General features: G+C 41.2%; 1 protein-coding gene across 2 annotated transcripts in view; it reads right to left on the reverse strand.

The window, feature by feature from the left end:
* RIPOR2 (RHO family interacting cell polarization regulator 2) overlaps positions 1-17,531 on the reverse strand; it is a 98,754-nt gene that overhangs the window by 60,856 nt on the left and 20,367 nt on the right. Inside the window, exon 1 of one of the 2 annotated variants that reach the window (XM_075062873.1) lies at positions 10,522-10,941. The exons of the other annotated variant lie outside the window; for it this stretch is intronic. The gene's annotated coding sequence lies outside the window, so the exon portion shown is untranslated. Of the gene's footprint in view, positions 1-10,521; positions 10,942-17,531 lie in introns of those variants that run through there. 2 annotated transcript variants of the gene reach the window in all.

Below are 17,531 nucleotides of genomic sequence, written 5' to 3' on the forward strand. Positions count from 1 at the left end.
ATTGATCAGAATCTGTAAAGTGCTTTTTAAAATGGAAAAAAAAAAAATCTACTCCAAGCGCCAGTGTTAGTACCTTAGGTAGGTAAATGGATAGACTAATGCTAATAAAGAACAAACCTAAAAACCATGCCAAGGACTACTAATTTGGGCTCAAATTCCACCCATCATTGAATTCACACAAGACTACTGACGTAGGTGCAGACTGGTGACTTTAATAGTGTGCACTATAACAAACAGGGAGAATTTGTTCCAATATGTACAGTGAACCCATGTTTGAGGGGCCAAACTGATGAATGGTACTTGAAGGAATTACCTGACTCACCCCACAAACAAGCACTATTACAATTGGATGCATTATATGGAATTTCAACTTCAGCTGACTAGACATCAGGGACGGATGGTTGGATCTACTGTCACAAATTCTATATGCCAGAAAAAAGTCTGTTCTATATCAGGTTGCAAATGCTGACATTACTGATGATCCCAGTGAATAAACAGTTGGTGCAGGTAATGTTCTTTACTGATCAAAAGTATCAAGCAATAGACAGAAGAGTTAATTATGGAAACAACTGGCCAATAGCTCTGATGTAGGCACAATTCCAATGGAAGTCTGCATCCATGGTGATGTTAAACAGTAATTGTAAATTACATACCAAGCATTAAGTGGTAAAGTAGTGCAACTTTCACAGATTTTGCATTCAGTGGCTGTATAAAACAAAGGTGTCATTTGCACAGGGAGGGAATAGAAGGGAAGATGTTGACAGGAAGAGCAAACTAACAAGAAGTGGATTTAAGATAAAATGGTCCTTGGGAGAGCAGCTTTGTTATTCCTGCCTGTTGGTGGTAGTTCTGCTCTCTAACCCCCTTATTCATGGGTGTCAATGGCAGTGTACTGATATGGGGTTACCGTGACCATAGTTTTTTTGAGTGTGAGAAAGTAATCAGAGCTAGCTAGATGCAGAATAGCCAAGCTACCTACTGCAGTGCTCTGGCAATAGAAATTTATTAGTCCTCTTCCATCCAGAATAAACAAACTGCATTTGTACTCAGTATACATTTCAGCAATGTGTAAGATAAACTAGAGAAATTAAATAGGCTCATCACTGAACAGAGCATAAAATATTTTCAAGGCCTTTCAGTCAGTAAAATGATAAAAAGATTCTGAATGGCTATTCTGTAAAAAGTAAATGATGAGAGATTAATTAAAAAGCATCAACCATTTAATATGGTAATTCTGTTTCACTGGGTGAATCAATGATACGTTACTTATTACTTTGTTGTTAAAGGCACATTGTCAGGTGTGTTAGGACAACATATTATACTTAACTCTTATACAGTGCTTTTCATTAGTAGATCTACAAGCACTTCACAATCTTCAATGAGTTTATCCTCGCCATACCCCTGTGAGATAGGGAAGAATTATTGCCGTTTTACAGAGGGGAAACTGAGGCACAGAGAGGCAAAGTGACTTACCCAAGGTCACACAGAAAGTTGGTGATGGAACTGGGAACTGAACCCAAGTCCTAGGCTAGTGCCATAACCACTGGATCAGGCTTCCTTTATAACATACCCTATAGCTATTTATTCTTGTACCAAATATGAATATTACAACAAAATATTTGTTTTGATCTTTCCAACACTTAACAAAATTTGTCCATTTCAAAAGCACCTACATAAAAACACACCAGAGCTGGGTGTTGTTTACTTCCATAGCACCTATATGTTGGTTTATTTATCTTTATGCTACAGGATAAGTGCCTAGGAAACTTTATCTATGATGTGTAACCATACAGGTAAATATTGAATTCTAATAATGTACATGCATGGTGGGGAGGTTGTGCGTTCAAATTTAACTTTTTCACGTCTTGGTTTCTGAGAATTTAAATCAATAACCTGAATGTTACATTAGAAGAGTTTTTGGGTTTTAGTACAGATATATAAACATTAGGATTTGTCTTTAAAATCCCACTAGTGCTTATTAGTCACATGGCCGACTTTATTTTAACCATTAAATCCTGAAACATGTAGGAGGCAGTAGTGTAATAATGACCTCAACACTAAGGTACAGTTTGCATACCCTGACCTCCCAGACATCTGCCAGCAAGCCCTGTTAGCATGCAGACCTCAGCCAGAGTCTTACAGAATGTCATAGAGGTGACATCAGGAGAATATTAAAGAAATCCAAGTTTCCTATGGAAATTAGTTTGAAATCTTGAAGAACTGTACAGAAAATGATCTCCATCTCCTTTCTACAGGTTTTCTGAACCATCTATAGAATTCTGTAGTAGGGATATAATTCTCTATCAAATTCTGAGGGATAGTTAAAAAAACACTATACAAAAGTTATTTTCTATTAAATTCTATAGGTGTTTTCCATAAAGGCCTTTCCTTACCCCAGTTCTGCTCTTAGGGCAAACGGGAGGGAGTTAGTTAAGAAAAGACAAAATCAATTCCTCCCACTCCCCCACCAAAATTCATTATCAGACTTGCACTTAAATTTTCTATGTTACACCAATGCTCTTGTGTTACTAAAAGATATTTTGGCCCTTTGGTTTATCTGCCTTTGTATTTTCTTCTACTTACATATGGCATGTGGACAGATAATCTTGTGAACATGATTTAGTTCTTGCTGTGGTAATTACAGTCAGACCTAGTAACTCCAAATCAGCTAACTATTTGTAAGGCAGATTTCAAAAAATGACCCCCCTCAGGTTAAGAAGCCAATAGTACAGTTTGTGCATGCTACAAGATTAGTTACTACCAGGGGTTCTGGAACAATTTTGTATAGTGGGGTTGCTAAGAGCCATTGAACCAACTGCAAAATCTGTATTTAATGGAATCCACTTCAAGCCGGGGGTGTGGCAGCACCCCCAGTTGTAGCACCTATGGTTACTACTAGAATTTTTGAGATAGAAACTTGTGGATAAACCAAGCATGAATTAATCAGATCTCACCGAATTCATTATTATTGAATTGCAAGGTATTTATCTGAATAACTTTCCCTTGAATAAATTAAGGCTGCATGAATTTATAACACTATTTTCTCACATTCTGTCATTAAAAACATTCACTGTGACTCAAACCTCCCTTACTGCAATTTAAGCCCATTGCTACTTATCCTATCCTCAGAGGTTAATGAGAACAATTTACCTCCCTCCTCCTTGTAACAACCTTTTAGGTACTTGAAAACTATTACCATGTCCCCTCTCAATCTTCTCCAGACTAAACAAACCCAATTCTTTCAAATCTTTCTTCATAGGTAATGTTTTATAGACCTTTAATAATTTTTATTGCTCTTCTTTGGACTTTCTCCAATTTGTCCACATCTTTCCTAAAATGTGGCACCCAGAACTGGACATAATACTCCAGCTGAAGCCTAATCACCACAGAGTAAAGTGGAAGAATTGGTATTGCTACAGCCCCCAGATCCCTTTCTGCCGTACTCCTTCCTAGGCAGTCATTTCCCATTTTGTATGGGTGCAACTGATTGTTCCTTCCTAAATGGAGTACTTTGCATTTGTCCTTATTGAATTTCATCCTATGTACTTCAGACCATTTCTCCAGATCATTTTGAATTTTAATCTTATCCTCCAAAGCACCTGCAACCCCTCCCAGCTTGATATTGTCTGCAAGCTTTATAAGTGTACTCTCTATGCCATTATCTAAATCATTGATGAAGATATTGAACACAAACAGACCCAGGATCAATCCTTGCAGGACCCCACTCATTATGCCCTTCCAGCTTGACTGTGAACCACTGATAACCACTCTGGGAATGGTTTTCTAACCAGTTATGCACCCACCACATAGTAGCTCCATCTAGGTTGTATTTCCCTAGTTTATGAAAAGGTCATGGGAGACAGTATCAAAAGCTTTACTAAAACCAAGCTATACCACTTCTGCTGCTTACTCCCTAGCCACAAGACTTGTTGCCCTGTCAAAGAAAGCTATCAGGTTGATTTGATGTGATTTGACTGTTAATTAATTTAATAAGATAAGGTGATAAGTATTACTTATACCTTATTATGCTTAATTATTTGCTCCATTACCTGGAAAGATAATGGAGCAAATAATTAAGTTAAAATGGCCTCTGCGGTGTGTACAGGAGAGATTAGGGTTACACTTTTCTCTGAGCAAAGCTTGTGCTCCACCATGTCTTCCAGAGAAGTTTGCAGCTCCATCAAATGCACAAGCAGCCATCTGTTTGGGCTCCAGTTTACAAACATTTGACTCTTCTAAGACGTAGGTTGTCACAGATACAGCTAATAACCTGAACATCTAGAAATGCATCTATTGGTCTGACATCAGGATAATATACGCAATGAGTTAATACTTGATGCCAATTTGCATGGGTGCATTTATGTAGGAAAATTTTTTTTACTGTAGTGAGAGAGAGTTCTTCACTTTTTCAGTTGCAGTGTCTTTCACTGTTGCACCACATGCTTCTAGCCAGTCAGTTGAGTTTCTTGCAGAAAGATACCGAGCATTTGTTGGTCTTGTTTGGAACCAGCATCCAACTTCAGAGCTAACAAGTGAGAAAGCATTTTAACATTGGCCTCCAGCTTGTAGTATGTGCTATCTCTTGCTTAAATAGAAAGTAAGATGCGAGAGCCACATTTGTTCACATAAACTGTGTTGTGTTCCCAGCATTCTTAACAGCCTCATAAAGTACTTCTTAAAATTGGCTTCGAGAGTGACTAGCTTATAAGGCTTTCTGCACATCAATGGGGACCAGAGGCTTGGTGTTTTGCAGATTTTTTTATCTAGTCTGTCAGCATTGGCTTTGCCAATTGGTCTGGCAAATCAAACTCCTCTAGTTTTACCAATTGTAGCAGTGGGAAGCTTTCCTTCTTCGTAAGCTTTTTTGCAAGAGGTGCATTAGTAGCCATCTTTTCTAACTTCAATAAATGGGAAAAGTTTGACCAACAAACTTCGGGAACTGCCTTCAGGGTGTAGAGACACTGTTTATTCAGTAGGTAGTTGTATTTGTGTTTTGGGCTGTTTGGATATAGATACAACACTTGAATCTGCAGATGACATGCTGGTATAGTCTTGGTATGTTCTTCATCTTGGTTGGTTTGATCACTGGGAAGGTGATGGGGGAATTCAGGTGGGGTGTAGGGAAATCCCTGCTTTTGCTGCAGATGTTGAAACAAAACACACCTATGGCTATTTGCTAACTTCCTCGTTTCCAATAGATTCACTGAAAGTGAGTTCATCCCCTTGATTAGCCTGAATGGAGAGACTTAAATAATGTCTGTCCTGACTGAACGAAACCAGCATGATGTTTTCTCAAAGCTAAAGTGCAGGCTAATCCTAGCACTGTGTCATAAACATCCTGATCAAATTCTGTTGCAAATCCAAAAGCTGCTCTAGTTGACAGAGGTTTTGCAGTTTTCTATTTAATGGTATCTTTTGGAGAAGGTTAAATTTGACGACTCCCCTAGGTGCTTTGGCTAAACTAGTATTTCCCTCTGAAAATCAGATGACTAGAAACAGATACAGTATTACCAGCAGGCTGAGCTGATCTCAGAAGCTCCAGCTACTGTAGTTAATCTGAATGTTTGAGTGTCTGATGAGTACATATTGTGAACAGTGGGATAGCAGAAATTAGACGGCTGACTCTGTCAGTCAAGGTCAACTTACTATATGCACTAAAGGACTATAGTGCTTCCAATGCTTTAAACAGCTGGGAGATCAAATGTAGAAGCATTCACAATACTACATGTATTGCGTTGGTTCCAGGGAACTGTCAGTTTCAATTTGTTCCTTCTACTTAAAAGCAGAAAGATGCCTGCATGTTTTGTGGCTAATCTATCATTTCTTTTGTGTTTACACAAAATTAGAGAATACAAGAACCAAAAAAAGGCAATTAAAAAAATTAGCTCTTTTTTTTGGTTATTGTTGCTCATGCTCAAAGAATTCACATCCTAAGGAGTTTGTGTAAAACAGACCAAGGCAAGCATCTGTAATTGTTGGTAGCAGACTGCGGTACCAAAAGCAATTAATGAAGAGTTTGGGTTGCCTGCTTTTTTCCATAACTTCCTGTTACACAGTCTGTGCTGATAGTTGCTTTTTAAACAATGCCAGAGTGCAACAAGATCTTGATTGTGTTTCTGCTACTCCTTAATTAATCTGGCATTGGGCGTGAGTGGGCTTGTGCATTGTTAAGAACTGCCCTTCACTTCAGTATCAAAGGGTTTAAAAAGCTGCAATTTGTATCACTCTCAGGGCTCTGAACCTAAATCCCATGGAAACTGCCTTGGGGGCCCAATTTTGCTCCCACTGCACTGCCATAGACTTCAATAGGAGACGAGCTGGTCCTTCACCACACACATTTCCAAGATACTGATTATTACTATGTACAGAAGGTGGCGTGTGTTTCACTTTGCAGTGAGTGTTTGTTTTATTGATGGTGAGCAGCAGTTTATACCAAAGTGGACCTGACTTACCCTGCTGCCATAAGGAAATGGCAATTGCAGCCTCCCCCACCCCCCGCCCACATTCCTGCTGCAGTGAGAGCTGCTGCACCATTCACCCCCAGGGGAAGATATGTGGTGTTTGCATTGCTGCCATCTATCTTCTCATGCAAGCTCTACCAGGAAAGGAGACTATAGTATGATGGGGATTGGACTGGAGAGTCAGTTTCAGGATAGGCTAATTTGGTGTGAGACCTGAAAAATCAGGAATGGAAACTGGTCACCAGGCTGCCACCAGACAAGCACAGGCCTCTCTGCTCAGTAAAGATATCTGTCCTACAACTTTCCTAGCTGCATCACTTATTGTTAATGAAACAGGCTAAGGGCTCAATAGGTGTGCTGCTGACAGAGTCTCAGTGTATCATCTGCTGAGTGCTCTAGCCATATTCCCCCAACCAGCACCCTTCACTGCAGGGAGAGCACCGGCCAGCCACTGGTCCTGCAGCACTGCAGGGCCTGAGAGAACTTTCCACCACCACCATCCACCTTCCAAAGGGATTTACAGCTGTGGATGGGCTTTCAGTCTGGGATTTACACCTCTGGAAGGAGGTTATGTTCGGCTTTCAGTTCACACCAATGTAAATCTGAGGTCAGTCCACTGGCATCAGTGGGGTTTCTTCCCAGTGTAAATCCAGAGTATTTGGTCTTTCATCAAAAGACCTTTTTAACTCATTGTGGACTGATTCTCCTCGCTGGCTGGTGCAAATCGGGAATAACTCTGTTGAAGTCACTGGTACTATATTTGTGCAAAACTGGCATGAGCAAAAGGCAAATCTGTCCCTTTTCTTTATTATAATATTCAGATTCTCTAACCAATAAAATTTCCTTTAAAGAGATAATAAGAAGGGTGATGAGAAGTGAAGCAGAGTGAATCTCACAGAAACCAAGCTCCTGCTAAAAGGAAAAACACACAGAATTCTTAGCATTTCACTAACAGAATCATCCAGTAACCATATAACTTGAGGTTGACATGATGACAGCCTGTATAACACTACTGCACATCCCCATCTACATCTATGAACCAGCTGTGTGTGCATGCTTCTAGGGCATTGCTACATTTCAGTTCCTTCATTGTCCATTTTCAGCTGGTATTCTTTGCCGCTTGGATGACCACAAACACAAGCTGCCTGTCTCTCTCTCAGTCAGCAGCTTTGGCAGACAAAAATTACCCCAGTAGATGAGTTGTTCCCGAGTGTACAGTGTTGCTAGCCACTGCTGCACATAAAGCCAGATCAGGCATCCCTCTTTTTTTGGAAAAAGTGGTGCGCATATAAATACTTGCTTTACTTTTATCCGTACTCCTTCCTATTTAGAAGGCAGTTGTGGCCTATTTCTAAGTCAATATGTATTGTGAAAATTATCTATCCTCTTGATCAGGTTTATATGCAGGGCAAAAGGCTGCTATTTAAGTTTCATGAACACAGTGCTAGCAGTTCCACTAAGCATAATAGAATAAGATCGATCAGCATATGATCAAGGCCAGGCTTTGCACAGCTGATACTTTGAGCATTTGCAGATGCATGAAATGGTCACACACTTTGACACAAAAAGCAGTAACAGCAGCAAACCATTTTACTTGCATATGCTGGGATGGTCACTCACAGGATCCTTGAAAAGTCTTTTTCCTTTGAAGATCCTAAAGTGCTTAACAAATATTAATTCAGTTTCATAGCATTCCTGTATTCTCATTTTACAGAGGTGTAAACTGTGACAAAGAAAATTTCAGAGGAATCCTTTGGTGGAATCAGCAGTGGAACCCAAGAGCCCTGAATCTCAATCTACTGCTCCAAACACCAGAAAACACTGTCAAGAAAATGTTGCCTGGATACAAAAAGGTAATTCAGTGTTAGGTTACAATTTTTATATATCTTAAGCAATATGTGGCTTTTCAAAGACTTAAAATCCAGGTCGTCAAAGTTAATATATACCGACAATAGGGTGACCAGATGTCCCGATTTTATAGGGACAGTCCCAATTTTTGGGTCATTTTCTTATCTAGGCTCCTATTACACCACACACACACACACCCCACACCCCACCACCACACAACCCCACCCTCTGTCCTGATTTTTCACATTTGCTGTCTGGTCACCCTAAGTGGCAAGTATCCTAGGCAGCGCCTCACCTTTTCAGGCCGCAGGAATTTTGAATTTACAGAACAAATTGTGGTGTGTTTGATGTATTTTAGAGCAACAATGTATCATTTATTTAACCGTAACCCATCAATGTTGAGTTATTATCAAAAGACAATTTGCCATATTTTTCTATTTATTTAAAGCAGAACTCCCCATTGATTTCAGTAGGAGACCTGTTTGAATATGGACAAGACAATGTGGACCACAGTAGCCCTGTGCAGCATATTCTGCCTTTTGTGAAGAACCACTTTTAAGTAATTTCTCAGCTATGACTGGCAGCTACTACAGTGGAGTCTTTTCCAGGGAAAACAACTTCCTCATCCCCTAATGCTACTCTCATTGGACACAACCCTGCCTTTTGTTTATTCAAAGAGAGAGATCTGTTCTTGAATACTAATTAGCTGTTGGAGAATACTGATGATAATGCTTCCAATCAGGGAGTGTTTCCTGCAGTTTCCTGCTGTGTGACAGCAGCTAAAACACAGTAATTAAGATCAGCATGGCAAAATGCAGAGTCAGATTAAATAATGCAAAACTGATGCTTGAAAATGTGCAGCTTTGCCAAATATCTTTATATTTAACCTTCAAAATGGCAAAACAAACAAACAAAAACAAACACCATCTTCCAGAAAGCTGCCAAACAGCCTTTTTAAAAGTTTAAAGATCAGATAGGATAGGAAGACAGGATTAGAATGACCTTTTGTGACCAGACAAGATGGGTGAGGTAATATCTTTTATTGGAACAATTTCTGTTGGTGAGAGACACAAGCTTCTGAGCGTACACAGAGCATATAAAGGTAAAGGGTGGTGCAATGCAAAAGTGCAGTATATTTGCACCAATTTGGCTTGGGCACTGCCCCAAGGCTAAAGGGGGAAGAGTTTAAGAGGGTCAGTCCTTTCTCAAACTGATAATACCATAAAAGCTTGCTGGAATAGAAAAACAAAATCAAAAGGAATTCTGAGATGTCTGCATAGAAGCTTGTTTCTATTCAGAAGTGATAAAAATGATTAACACACTTTTCCTGGCACAACTAGTCAGATCCTTAAAGAATGCACACAAACAAAAGGCTTTTTTTTCAAATGTACAGATTAAAACTACACAAAAGATTGTTTCAAGCTCTCTCTCCCTAAAATCCCACACCAGTGCGCTAGGACCTTCATAGACGATAGGCTTGGTACAGCAACTGCTTCTGTGACAACAGTCTTAAAAAAAAAAAAAGAAAAAAAATCCTATAGCTACTAGCTTGGTTACTTGCAATCTCTTACCATTTAAATCTTTTTATTTTTCATTTATAATATATTTCCTTTCCATTTAGTCCCCCACTATCTTATCTGCTCATTAGGGCAAACTGGCTGGCAGTGGTGGCCTAGGCAGAAATACCAAGGACAACTTTTCCAAACTCAGTGGATTGTTTCACACTATTGACCTGTGACTCCTGAGCCATGGAGACATAACATACAAATTCACTCTTATGGTATATACTTTCTATATCATTCTTCCCTACTCTTGAGCACTTTTCTTGATGTGGCATATTCATACTTTAGAATGCACCACTTTTTACAGACATTGTGAAAACAATCACAGATTCTGTGATGCTCAATTCATTTTACAACTTTGAGCTCCACACATAAATTCCATGCTGTACTGGAGTGTCACACTAATCTCACACATCTATTTTAATAGTAATGATAACATCCATCTTATCTGTATTTTAATATTGGCAGTTAGGAAAGCATTTGTTGAAACATAACCATGATTACTTCTAGAGCTTCTAACAGACTCCAGACAGCTAATGCACAAAACTACAGCACCCAAACCCACACCATTCACAGTGACAATCAGAAGGATCCAAGTTTACACTTGTCATTAAAATCAGGGTGTGGGAGAAACCAAACCAAGTACCTACCTAAATATAGAGATTCACATTCATGGCAGAATTGTTGAATCCACTGGCTTGTAACCCAAAGTTCCTCTTGTACAGTACAGCTTCATAACAAGTACACTAGGATCTGACTAGTTGGATGTATTCTGTTGTCTTCACAGGCAACCCTGGTTTAGTTGGTGTTTCAGATTAAAAAAAAGGGCTGGTGGTGGAGGGGAGGGGAGCTTGTCTTCAGCCACTGTCTCTGATCTGACTCACACTTCTCCCGAGAAGCAGCAGCAACTACACTATTTCCCCTGATAAAGTTACAGGAGGCAGGGAGAGGGAGTGTGTGTGCTGAGAGCGTGAGGAGGTGGGTGGAGGGATGCGAGCAGTGTCTGATTAGTGGCATGTGTGCTGGGAGCAGAGGCTGCTTGACAGATAGTTTTAACTAGCTATCGAAGCGACGGCTGTGCTTTTCTTTCTGCTTTCAGCTGATCACTCTGGCATCCTCCCCTACAAACATTTCTGTAATGCAGTTCCCCACCTCTCCAGGGAACTGGCTTTTGGTTTCTTACATATTGATTATTGAAATAGAAGTGACTTTTTTTTGCCTAAACTAATATAGCACAATCCTTTTTATGTGGCCTCTTTGTTAACTGCTCTGCAGCTAAAATAGTCTTTTAAACGATACAGGAATCTCTTTTGATTAAAGGCTTTATAAAATAATGAGGTGGTTTTTGCTTGAATTTATTCATTTCTAACATGTTATGTTTAAAAGGGCATGGGTACTCTTAAAAATCTGTTTTCTAGAATGAACTCTAGCAATTGACATCTCTTTCCATTAGATGTACACACAGTTGTTGCAATAGTATAATCATAAATGATGAGCCACTGACCTTATTTTTATAGAATAAACATAATAAAATCTGCCATACTGTAGCAGGTTACAGGTCAATCTAGTCCTGAGTCCTGGTCCACTCACTATGCTGCATATAGGTGACTCCTTTCTGATTCCTGTGACATTCGTGTTATGGTCTTATGCATGAGATTTGATTGTCTTTATCTCAGCATGTGTAATTACAAATGTAATTTGAATCTAGCCATTGTATCTGCTTGATGACTTCTTGTGGCAATGAGTTCCGCAGTCTGCTGCAGGAAGAACTATTTTTTAATTTGGTATTATTTATATAACACTCAATAATGCACTAGGTGCTCTACAGAAAAAATAAGACTGGTCCATCCCCCCAAAAGCTTACAATCCAAGAGCCTCATACTACAGATACATATGACTGATCATAGCGTTTATTATCAAGAGTAGTTCAGTGATGCCAAAGACCCATTTGCAGTACTGTGCATTATAGTTGGTAGCATCTGCAAGATCAAGTCCCCAGTTTAGACACACTAAAGTGTAAAGACAACACTAGAAAGGTGAGTCTAAGTGAAAAGAGGGAACCTTACATTTCTTTCTTGCACTACCATAGGGCAGGATATAAAGAAAGGAATGACCAGGTTTCACTCAAATTCTCGAATATTTCTTTCAAGTCAAATCTTCTTTCTTCTAGTGTAAATAATCCCAGTTTTTGTGATCTCTCTTCATATGTCAACCCTGACAGATCTCTAAGCACATTTAGTAATGGTCGCTAAACTTTTTCATTTTTCCAGTGCAGCTTTTGGACACAATACTTTAGGTATCATTCAGTATAAAATCTGCACAGTATTTCCTGTATTAGTTTCTATCCCTTAACATTTTTAGCTGCTGTGCATTGGGCAGATTCCTTCAATAAGCTGTCTACAATGACTCCTAAATCTAAGCATGGAAACATTTCTTTTGAGGGGTAGGGGGAACCTGCAAACAATTATGCGGATTTGGTAGACAAATACGATTTTGAAGAGTTAATCAAATTGGCGGCATGCAAGCACTGACACTGTCCCTTAATATCTACATCTTTATACGTTCTGATTAAGTGTGTCATCATGGATGAAATTCACCCTTTCAAATATAAATATTTTTCAGAGATGACACATGATCTTTCACAAAGAATGGTACTTTAGAAGTGAGTTTAAATAACAGCAAAGAATAAGCGGGTTTAAAATTAGACCTGCTATTATACCTTGTACAAATGAAAACATGACAGCATATGTTCTAGAAAATATACAGCTTGCTGAATCTGATTGCCCCTTGGTCTTAATCCATTTCAAGTCATAGTACTGAAGATATTTTATTCACATTGTATATAGAAATTAAGTAGGAAGCTACAGCTTTGAAAAATAGTGGAAATGAGAGCAAATTTCTCGAGATTCAATTAAAGCAGAAACAGATGTTCTACATTTCAAGCGAACTGAACTCGGGATGCAATTCAGAGAATTTGCTGCCTGAGAAAAGCAGCTGTGCTCTTCGGGCTGCAGAGTGTCAGGGGAAGAGGAGAGGGAATATTTGTTAAAAGTTATAAATGTTCCTTCATCGGGCCGGCTCCAGGCACCAGCCCAGCAAGCAGGTGCTTGGGGCAGCCAATGGAGAAGGGCAGCATGTCCGGCTCTTCAGCAGCAATTCGGCGGCAGGTCCCTCACTCCCTCTTGGAGCGAAGGAGCAGCCGCCGAATTGCTGCCGAAGCCTGAAGTGGTGGGGGGTAGAGCTGATCGCGGCTTTTATTTTATTTTATTTTATTTTATTTTTTTCTGCTTGGGGTGGCAAAAACCCTGGAGCCAGCCCTGCCCTTCATGTATTCTTAATATGCTTCTGAGTCCATTTCAATATTTTGAGGGGATGGGTGACAGGCAGTGAATCTGGTGCCCTGGCTTATTTGTTAAAGGTTCTCAGTGCTGGGCTCTAGTTGCTATATCTCACCTTGACCCTAATGCTCCTGAAATAGATATTTAGCAATTACTGCATATATCCAGTGTGTTGCAAACTTCCTCTGAGTCTTGCTATGTCCTCTTTCAGGAGGCTTTTAGAACTTAGTGTTACAGAAACTAATACTTCCTCAGTTCCAAACCTCCTTTTCTTTCCAATGATATATTTCTTTATCCCATCTGTGGCATAAGCCAGAGAGATCTAATCTGTCCTTCTGGGACTTCTCAATATCATTTTGCAGTAGCAAATGCAGACAGATAATGACCCTGCTCCTAATGCTATAACCTGCTGAAACTGCATAGGGTCTCTGTAGTTTTAACAAAGCTCTATGGGTCTGCGTATTTATCAATAAATCCTTTTTAGCTTCTCCCGGCAAAAAAAAGAAAAGAAAAAACAAAGCTCTGGATAAAATCTTCTTTGCCTCACTGTCCTTCCTCATGTTCATTGACCCCAGCAACTCCTGCTTTTGAAAGAATTAATCATTTCACATGTCTGCTGTTTTGCTAATTCAGTGGAAAATGCTGGAGAACACTGCCTCCTTCCATAGTTAGGCAGGCCTAAAAGCTGCCATTGTATTGTGATTGGGATAGTGCTACCATACCTATAAATTATTCACTCTGCTGAAGTGTAATCTGCTGTTATGTTAAAAATAGGTCACCACTTATGTCCTAAGTACCAATCCCAAAGTGGCAGCAGCAAAACTGATTCTTGCTTACTCTACTAAACTAGAGTGACCTCTCCAAAGTATTCTGCATTAAAATTAACCTGAAACTGCAATGCACACACATTTCCATTAGTAATACACTCTTTCATATTACCTGGCAAATGCACAGTGATTTGCAAACACTAATACTCAGAACAAGCCTGAGTGGTATTCACTCCCACTTTACAGTTGGGGAAACTGAGGCAAGAAATCTTAAATTACCTGTTAGGCTGCTCAAAGCCTACTTGTTCCACGTGGTTTGCAAACAATAACCCAGGCTAAAGAATGAGTCAGGGCTAGAGGAGAGATGAGAATTCAAGAGTCCCCAAATCCTGTGCTCAGACCAGAAGTGTGTATGCAGCTCTGTCTCTCACAAGGGCTGGACATGTCTGCTGGCAAACAGACACTGTAAGCTATGTGGCAAATCTCTTGAAAAGTGCTTTAACTTTTCTGTTGTCCCATGGTCCCTGTGGCTCCAAGCCATAGAATCCCCTAGGGCAGCAAGGGGCAGAGTCTGAGGGTACGTCTACACTGCACGATTATTTCGAATTAGCTTAAACCGATATTACAAAACAGATCTAATAAAATCGGTTTAGCGCGTCCACAGTGGGATCCCGAAATCGATTGTTTGCTCCATGTCCAAGCTCCATGATTTCAGGAGCGTGCACTGTGGGTTAGCTGTTCCTCAGCTATCCATAGTTCCCACTTCCGTGTTGAGAGCACAGTGCCTGATGGGGCAGAAAACATTTCCCTGGTGGTGCTGGTACAGCTCACCCTCCCTTTGTGAAGGCAGCAGACAATCCTTTGGCGCCTTTTTCCGGAGTGCATTGAGCAAACGCCATAGCACAGCAATCTTTCCCTTTTTTTTCACGTGGTGGGGGGGGAATAAACTGAGGAGCTGTTCCCTGAACCACGCCAGACACTGTGTTTGAACCTACAGACATGGGACTCAGCCAGAATGCAAATATTTCAGAGACTGCTGTGGACTTGGGATAGCTGGAGTCCTCAGTACCCCCTCCCTCCTCATGAGCGTCCATTTGATCTCTGGCTTCCCGTTACGCTTGTCACGCAGCGCTGTGTATCCGGAGTTTTTATTCAAACGCTTTGGCATTTCGTGTTCTGTAACGGAGCTGGATACAACAGATTGTCTCCCATACAGCGATCAGACCTAGATCTCCCGTACGGTCTATGCTGGAGCTCTTTTTCGATTTCAGACTGCATCGCCAGCCGTGCTGATCAGAGCTCCACGCTGGGCAAGTAGGAAATGTAATTCAAAAGTTCGCGGGGCTTTCCTGTTACCTGACCGCTGCCATCCGAGTTCAGAATTGCTGTCCAGAGCGGTCAGTGCTGCACTCTGGATGCCGCCCGGGCCAATACGTCGATTTCCATCCACACGAACCCTAATCCGAGGTATCGCTATCGAATTTAGCGCTACTCCTCTCGTTTGGAAGCCGAAATCGATTTAAGGAGCCGTTTAACTCGATATTAATGACGACGTCGTGTGAACGGATACAGCGTTAAATCGGTATATCGGCCATTAAACCGATTTAAAGTCGCAGTGTAGACCTGGCCTGAGGCATTCAGCTCCACTGCACTGCACTGCCACTAAGCTGGAAAGGGAAAATAGGGCCATGCAGTCTGGACAAGAGGCCTCTCACAAGTTGCCTTTGCCTTCAGCAAATTCACAGAGATCCCACTGGATTTGGGGGTGAACCCTAGGGTCATTTAATGGGGGGGAAGCCTTGCCCCCCTAAAAGGGACAATCCAAGGAAAACTCTGTGTGGGCCGTTATGAAGAATGTGGTCAGTATCAGCATTTTTAAAAATAACTATTATGGGAACTGCTGTCTATCTGATTACTGTCATGCTGCCTGCTACATAGGTGCAAAGAGGTAACCCAGTACTGGGTGATTTTATACATTGGCAGGAAGGCAGACAATGATTGTAGATAGTCCAATCACTGGTAATCAACAAACCACACAAGTCCTCTGAAGATTTATCACCGCCACACACTGACCAACTGGCTGGTGTAATGCCAAGCTGAAGGCAGGGAATCCAAGTGGGGAATTGTGAAACAAAGGACTTTGAAGGTATTAAACACCTCAACCCTGCAGCTAAGAGTGGGTTGGATGCTCTATCTCTCCACTCCCAGATTTTGGGGTGTCTGTGATAAGTTAGACCTGCCTAAGTTGTTAGAGAAAAATCAAGGTCCTCAGGGAAACCATTTTGAAGCACTTGGAGGAGAGGAAAGTGATCAGGAACAGTCAACATGGATTCACCAAGGGCAAGTCATGCCTGGCCAACTGGATTGCCTTCTACGATGACATAGCTGGCTCTGTGGATATGGGGAAAGCAGTGGACGTGATATATCTTGACTTTAGCAAAACTTTTGATATGGTATCCCACAGTATTCTTGCCAGCAAGTTAAAAAAAAGTATGGATTGGATGAATGGACTTTAAGGTGGATAGAAAGCTGGCTAGATTGTCAGGCTCAACGGGTAGTGATCAATGGCTCAATGTCCAGTTGGCAGCCGGTATCAAGCAGAGTGCCCCAGGGGTCAGTCCTGGGGCCAGTTTTGTTCAACATCTGTATTAATGATCTGGACAATGGGCTAGATTGCACCCTCAGCAAGTTCATGGATGACTCTAAGCTGGGGGAGAGGTAGATACACTGGCGGATGGGGATAGGGTCCAGAGTGACCTAGACAAATTGAAGGATTGGGCCACAAGAAATCTAAAGAGGTTCAAAAAGGACAAGTGCAGAGTCCTGCACTTAGGACAGAAGAATCCCATGCACTGCTACAGGCTGGGTACTGACTGGCTAAGTGGCAGTTCTGCAGAAAAGGACCTGGGGATTACAGTGGATGAGAAGCTAAATATGAGTCAGCAGTGTGCCTTTGTTGCCAAGAAGGCTAATGGCATATTGGGCTGCATTAGCAGGAGCACTGCCAGCAGATCGAGGGAAGTCATTATTTCCTTCTATTCAATACTGGTGAGGCCACATCTGGAGTATTGCGTCCAGTTTTGGGTTCCCCACTACAAAAAGGCTGTGGACAAATTGGAGAGAGTCCAGCAGAGGGCAATGAAAATGATCAGGGGGCTGGGGCACATGACTTATGAGGAGAGGCTGAGAGAACTGGGTTTGTTTAGTCTGCAGAAGAGAAGAGTGAGGGGTGGATTTGATAGCAGCCTTCAACTACCTGAAGGGGGATTCCAAAGAGGATGAAACTCGGCTGTTCTCAGTGGTGGTGGATGACAGAACAAGGAGCAATGGTTTCAAGTTGCAGTGGAAGAGGTCTAGGTTGGATATTAGGAAACATTATTTCACTAGGAGGGTGGTGAAGCACTGGAATGGGTTACCTAGGAAGGTGGTGAAATCTCCATCCTTGAGGGTTTTAAGGCCCGGCTTGACAAAGCCCTAGCTGGGATGATTTAGTTGGTGTTGGTCCTGCATTGAGCAGCGGGTTGGACTAGATGATCTTCTGAGGTCTCTTCCAAG

The sequence above is a fragment of the Chelonoidis abingdonii genome, chromosome 2 (genome assembly GCF_003597395.2).
Source record: "Chelonoidis abingdonii isolate Lonesome George chromosome 2, CheloAbing_2.0, whole genome shotgun sequence".
NCBI classification, from domain to species: Eukaryota; Metazoa; Chordata; order Testudines; family Testudinidae; genus Chelonoidis; species Chelonoidis abingdonii.